Source organism: Eumetopias jubatus, unplaced genomic scaffold, assembly GCF_037043125.1.
Source record: "Eumetopias jubatus isolate StellerSeaLion01/CBP00866 unplaced genomic scaffold, mEumJub1_p1.0 scaffold_11, whole genome shotgun sequence".
In the NCBI taxonomy this organism is placed as follows: Eukaryota; Metazoa; Chordata; class Mammalia; order Carnivora; family Otariidae; genus Eumetopias; species Eumetopias jubatus.
Genome location: NW_028274817.1, coordinates 26,839,433 through 26,846,860, shown reverse-complemented (window position 1 = coordinate 26,846,860; position 7,428 = coordinate 26,839,433). Strand labels below are relative to the sequence as shown.

Below are 7,428 nucleotides of genomic sequence, written 5' to 3'. Positions count from 1 at the left end.
CTTTCTTATCCTTGTGACCCAATCTTTATTTAAAAAAAATTTCTTACAGATTCTGCATTTAAATCTATTGTTTGCAGTTTCTCTTGGTTGTTACAGTTGTTGACCTCCTTATGGTCTTGTGGATCTTTGATTTTGAAGTCTTGTTTACTTGGTCTAAATCTGTTGGGAATTTTTCAGTTGCTGAATTTTGTATATTTTTCTCTGAAAAGGATTTGTGTCTACTTCACATTTTAGGTAGATACAGTTACTTTATTCTTTATTAAAATAGATTCCTGAATTAATCTATATATGTTAGTTTCAGCTTCTCTGCCTTTTAATACATCAAGGCTTAGTGTCATAATAACAGTGCTTCCATTGGCTTTTCCAATCATGATAACCCTGTTCTCCCTTGTTATCTGGTCACTTCTAGTTCAGATTTATTTTGTGATTTTTACCTTTTTTCAAAGTATGGGTAATTATTGGGCTTTTGGAGATCCACCTACATTCTGTGTTTTCTACATTTTACTAAGTATCTTCTTTCTAAAATAGAATTGTTTTATAGTAGGATGGTCTTTCAAATGATCTAATCTGCCATACTCCTGGTAACAGAAGTCTCCTCCTCAGCCCCCCCCTTTTTTTTAACTTTTGTTGAGTTTTTGCCTGATCTTTGATTCTCTGTGATCCTTGGGACCAGTGTGCCCTCTGTTTTTAGACCTAAGGCTTAGATTAGAGTAATAAAGCTATATCAGCAAGGACTAGAAGCTAGAGACTAGAAATATCTGCCCAGGTATGGCAGGCTAAGAAGTAGCCTGTCTGAGATATCAAGAAAGAATTATGTTCATCTGTTTTGTTTCTTAAATTCCACACATAAGTGAAATCATATGGTATTTGTCTTTCTCTGTCTGACTTATTTTGCTTAGCAGAATACACTCTAGCTCCATCCATGTCATTGCAAATGGTAAGATTTCATTCTTTTTGATGGCTGAGTAATATTCCATTGTAACAGGGGAAGGGGGAAAAAGAGAGTGAGAGGGAGGCAAACCATAAGAAACTCTTAACTATAGACAACTGAGGGTTGATGGAGGGAGGTGAGTGGAAGATGGCTAAATGGGTGATAGGGATTAAGGAGGGCACTTGTAATGAAAACCGGGTATTATATGTAAGTTTTGGATCACTAAATTCTACACCCGAAACTAATTTTACCATATATGTTAACTAACTAGAATTTAAATAAAATCTTGAAATAAAATTTTAAAAAGAAAGAAAGAAAAAAAGAATTAGCCCACTCTGGGTAGTGTTGGGTCTTTGTCAATAAGAAATTGTTTGCTTGTCTAGCAGATGGTTAATGAGAAAGAAACTTAAATCATACTTGCAGTTATAATGGGCAAAGATACAGCAATCTGTTTCCATCAATGGACTATGGAAGTATCGGCACTCCTGGGGAAAGAATACTCCAGTCTCTAGAAGGACTCAAAAATTAATCCTTTCCAACCTGGGTACTGTTTTGACATGCTGTTCAGAGTATGAAGATAGGGTCTTGATACAGGAGGATATGACTGTGCTGATTACCTAATATAGGTTACAAGGCAAGAGCATCATAACAAGCAAAAACAAAACCAAAAACACTAATGTAACTACAGTTTTTGCTTTTTCCCTATAAGACTTCAAGCTTCATGAAGGCCAGGACCATATTTGTTTTGTTTATTACTATTTTTCCATATATACTTCCATACTTTTGAATTAATGAATGAATAGGTATCAGGGAACTATTACCATGTAGAATGTGTGGCCAGGAATTCTTGATAATATATTCAAAGTGACAGGTAATGTAATGTTCAAAGTTAGTTGTTATAGCAATATCTTTCTAGAAAATTCTTTTTTTAAGAATATGGTTCCCTTTCTGGAAAAGATATCTTATTGGAGAATGAGGATAGGCCTCACAGTTGAATTTTGAAAATTCTTTTTTAATGGCTCTTTAATTTAGAGTAATAAATTCTTTGAGCCTCATTTTCCTCATACATGGAATGGGGATAATAATATCTGCCCTTTATTGCTACTATATCTACAGTCCTACTGCAGTCAGTAAAGATGAGGAAGAAATTGAACCACCTATATATAGGAAGAATAATTTGTAGGGAAGCGTGGGTGGAAGGGGAAATCAATATAAGAAAGATCTTTCTCAGAGAATAGTACTCCTAGCCCCAGAAGGAATGTCTAAGCTGGACAGAAGACAGGTGTGAAAATTTGGAGATTAGGTCATGTTTGTATGGGATTTAAAAGGGTAGAGTGAGTCATTGTTAATTTTTCTTGAACTACCTAATTTCATCTATTTTATGACTCACTTCATAATTCATACATTGTCTTTATCTTCCCCCTCACCACACAGGAATAAATTTTACTAAATCTAGGAATACACTATTTTCATGCAGACCTTGTTACTTATTGTCACATGGAAGTGGCCTCATTCCAATTCATCGACTTGTTGTAGGGATTGAAAAAATAGATTTATGGCCCAACATTATATTAAATTCACATTTGCCCAGAATTTGAAATTGTACAAAATATGTATTGGGCTTTATATAAATTAGTCTGACTTTATATGAAGTACAATATAATTTTTTATCTGGGGCCTATTATAGGCTTAGTATTCTAGTAATGGACAATATTTAGGAACATTAAGTGTATATGATTTTAATATCTGCTAACAGGTGAGTAAGCCTTTCAATCCCAATTACTCCTAGTAAGAAATGTAAAGCATAGTTATTTTTCATGATATTTATTTACCAAACAAAACCACACCTTAATTTGCTCTGAACGTCTGAATCTCCAGTTGTTATACCTTGAATTTTGGATCTAAAATTTTAATAGCAAAGGTGGCTCATCTGCATAGACATGTAGAGAGACCAGAGGAGAAAATAAGACATGTTGAAGTCATAACATCATTTTACACTTGAAGAAGTAGAAGTAGCCCACAACTGCATCTGCTTCTTAAAGGACAAAAAGAATGACAAGAATAGCTCTCTGGGGTTGTTTCCCAATTACCTTATTTATTAAAAATAAAACACAGTCAGGGAAAATCAAATATTTCCAAAACATAGACGGCAAAGACAGAGAAACTTGTAGAAGTACAGAAAAAATAAGTGACATTTATTTCCACCTTCCAATATACACTGTCAACAAAAGCCAAACAAACATACAAATCATCCAAGATCTCCTTGCTTCAAATAAAACTGCAGAAACCCTATTGTATTGTAAATAATGGGTTAGAAACAAGGCTCTTGACTTTGAGGTTCAAAATATCCTTAAAATATTTTTTAAATGAGTATATATACCCAGTAAGAGATAAACGATGTTAAAATCATCCCAAAACTTGACTCTACCAGCCAAGGTAGAGCATTAGATCTGTCAAGAGACAGGAGAATAATTATGTTTACTTACTTCAGTTTTTGATGGTGGACTAAAGGGGCTAAGCTGTCTGGAATGCACAATCGGGACTTGGGTTCTGAGTATATATTCTTGGGATGGCTTTCAAAAAGTAAAACTGGCTATGGGCAACAGATTTAGATGTGATTACATGTACAGAGTTTGTGTGTATGTGTATGTAAAAGAGATGAGGTGGAGGAGAGAATTGGGGTGGTATGTGGGTGGGAACAGTCACAGCATAGTAAGGTTGCAACTAAGCAGAAATTAGGTTAGAACAATTCATGATTGCTGTCAGGGTTCACAGCTGGTACCTTGGCAGAAGGTATAGAGGTGAGTTAGGAACTATGGTTGGAACCGGGCATAACGAGGCAGTTGGGGCAGTTTCAGTTCACTTGACTCAGGGATCTGGCAAGAGTGTCTATAAACATGTTTGCCAGTTCACACAAAGTTAAGCTCCGTCAAACCAGAACAGAGACGAGGCAGTTCTTCATATTGTGGGTGTCCTAGGGTGACTGTGACAGAAGATTAAGGCTCTATGTGGACCTTTGAAAGATGCATGGCTATTGCTCCTATCTTCATATTAGAAGACAATTAATATTCAGAATCATGAGCTTTACTAACATTCTATGTGATAATTGTTCCCATCATACAAAGGAGTTTTTTTTTTCTCTTTTCTTTACAAAATTTACCATAGGATCCGTTTGAATTATATATAGATTTGTAAAGTTTAGTTAAACAACTTTTCAGCAATAATCCTGTTTTGAACCTTGATAGATCTTTGTAATTTTCTTGTAATACTTGCATTATGACATGTAATAAAGTTACTTGTTTATCAATTTGGTCTACAGAAACGTTATATGAGCTCCATGAGAACAAGAATTTGGTTAGTTATTGTAAAGGAAAATACATTTATAAACACACAAATATATGTATTGATAAATTTTCACAAAATTTTAGATGATATTATACATTTGTAACCACAAACAATTTTACCACCAAGAAAAAGCAACTGTTAAAGTGGTAGTGGAACTTACTGTAGTCTCTTTTAAAGTATAACTATGCTATTTTGTAGCCTGCTTCTTTCATCGAATAATGTATCTTGGACATGTAGCAATGCTGTATGACAAGAAAGTAATGGGTTAATCCTGTGTGCACACTCGGGAGGGGTTGGAGCAGAAATGGCGCCATGTGGCCACGCATCTGGGCAGCAAGTGAAAAGTGGGTGTAAGAGCAGAAGTAGCCAGCTAGAGCCGGGAGCTTGGTGGGGACGGAGCTTGCTGGTGAGGCAGTGGTGGTGGTTTGGCAGGCCGGTTCAGGCTTGTGGGGGTGGGGGTGGGGGTGGGGGTGGGGGTAGCTGCGGTCCTGATCCTGCATGATCAGGTGAACAACTGCATCATCGAGGAGACACTCGCACTCAAGTTCATGATTGCAGAGCCCAGTAACAAACCAGAAGCAGCAGAAGTTGCATTTGCACATTTCGATGGAGTCCTCTATCATATTTCAAATCCTAATCCTGATGGTCAGTATTTCTTTGAAATTCTACAAGGAATTTCAGACACATGGTGCTGATGAGTTATTAAAGGGGGTGTATGGGAGTTTGTTGGTAAATCCTGAATAAGGATACAATGTCTTTTTGCTATATGACCTTGAAAATCTGCCAGCACCCAAGGATTCCATTGTGTATCTGGCTGGCATGTTGAAATGAAATTGTTTTTGCCTCTGTCTTGGAGAAAGCCTTCCAATTCCAAGAAGAGGGCAAGGAAGGAGGGAACAGGGCAGTTATCCATGACAGGGTTGATGAAACCATATATGGTAAGTGTAAGAAGGACAGAGTCACAGTAGTCTTCAGCACAATGCTTAAGGATGACAACAGTGTGGTCATTGGAAAAGTGTTCATGCTGGAGTTCAGAGAAGGACGCAGAGCCAGCCCCACAGCCCCCCAGGTCCTCTTTAGCCACAAGGAACCTCCTCTGGAGCTGAAAGACATCAGTGCTGCCGTGGGCAACAATATTGACTATGTTACCTTTGTGCTGTTCCCTTGCCTCCCCAGTGCCAGTGGAGACAACGCCATCAGCCTCTCAGGACTATCTGCACTACTGCATCAAGTGCTCTAAAGCCTATATTCACACCCGTATTTGGGCAAAAACATCCGACTTCCTCAAGTTGCTGAACCGTGCATGCCCAGATGCTGAGAAAAAAGAAATGAAAATAATTACGGGGAAGACATTTTCATCCCGCTAACTCTTGGGAACAGTAACAGGAGGCAGCTGGTGACTGAAGCCTGCAATACTTGCTGCTGGATAATCTTAGCTTTTCATGTTGCACCTCTTCAGTTTCTTAAGGGATTCTCTGTTTTCGTTCCATTTTGTACCCGTTTGGAAAATAATTTGCAGAAACAAGCTGTGCTTGCAAGAACTTCATTGTTCTCAAGAATTAAAACAAGAATTCCACTTGATCGACTTCATTCCTTTTCTTTACCTTCCCTCCCTCACTCCCCTTCCTTTCCCCTCTCTTTTCCAAGCTGTTTCGCTCAGCAATATGTTACTACTAATGAGTTGCAGGATAATGCAATTTTAACTGATTTTCTCCTAAGTATTTGAGTTCGAAACTCCTATATCTAAAGAAATTTGGTTGAGGTCATTAATAGAGAAAATCTATCTCAAAAAAAAAGTAATGAGTTAAGAAGAAATGTTTAATGAAATGTATATGTACATGAATATACAAAATGACATATAGACATTATTATCTATATACTTATATTTCATACATGTACATATACATGAAAACAGCAGTTTCATTATGATTTCACCACTTCTCATGGAAAGGGCTAAAAGCAAAGAAGAAAACAACATATATAGTATAATTAGGGAAAGACCACAAGCCAAAACCACAGATTCTGAAAGTTTAGGATCAAATTGAAGGACAGTTTCATGATCTGTCACATTTTTGTAAAATAAAGACAAGCAGAATTTTGGGAAAGAGCACCTTTCATTGTAAATGCCCCTTAAATTGTACAGATGATACTTGGGAGTGTGGAAATCAAAGCAAGAAGACGAGAGCATCACTTTGTGTGTGACAAATGCATTAAATGCACAAAACCCAGGATGCTTAAATGTATGTTATTTGTTAACTGTTCAGTCTGTTATGACTTGGGAGCAAGGCTAGACACATTGGAAAAGCTGCAAGGAGATACCCGAGTTTCAGCTTTGCAGATGGTAAGCAATGTCAGTAATGGCAGGTGAACCATATAGTATCCAAGTGCTTATTGTGTTTCAGTGGTATTGAATGGATCGTGAAACTGAAAGAAAAAAATTTTACTTTTTCCCTTGTCGGTTTCTGTTCAATGAAGTGTAGACTCAACGTACATCACTGTAGAGTACTAGGTCAGAGACATGAAGAGTGAGACCTATGAGAGTTACAGGCAACGCTTTAAAAACCTACATAGAGGAACAACTAATTAGAAGTTTTATGTGGAAGCCAAAAACTGAAGCCCTTAAAACTGGATAATTGATTTTTCTGAATAAAGCAGAACAAATGAAACAGAAAAAAATATATGCATATTTAACTTTATGATGAAACTGCTCTGAAATAAAGGAGTACTTGAATCTGTAGACTGAGTTCTCTCACCAGGTACCAGGAAAAAATGAACAAGAATGATCCCTAGATGTTAAAACCTGATGAATTTGTTGGACTACATATATAAAAAATCCCACAGGTCCAAAGGGAATGAAAGTGAAGGCAATCAAGAATTTACTTTTTTTGGGATTTGTTTTATTTATTTTTTCTCATGGTTAGACTATGGTTGTGTGTTTTCTGCTAGGACCATAGGGTTAACATACCATTTTATCACATAATATCAAGGGAATGTGCTGTCAGTATGCTTTATCACTGTTGATGTTCATCTTGATCACCTGGCTGAAATAGCATTTGTCAGATTTCTCCAGCATTAAGTTATTCGTTTTTCCTCTTTTCCATAGTGTATTCTGGAAATCAGTCCCTGTGTGCAGCCCACACTTCAAAAGAATG

The 7,428-nt window shown here is 36.8% G+C and overlaps 1 pseudogene; it reads left to right on the top strand.

Annotated features, from left to right (window-relative positions):
• Positions 1 to 4,580: 4,580 nt before the first annotated feature.
• LOC114201723 (actin-related protein 2/3 complex subunit 2 pseudogene) lies at positions 4,581 to 5,643 on the top strand (annotated as a pseudogene).
• Positions 5,644 to 7,428: the final 1,785 nt, after the last annotated feature.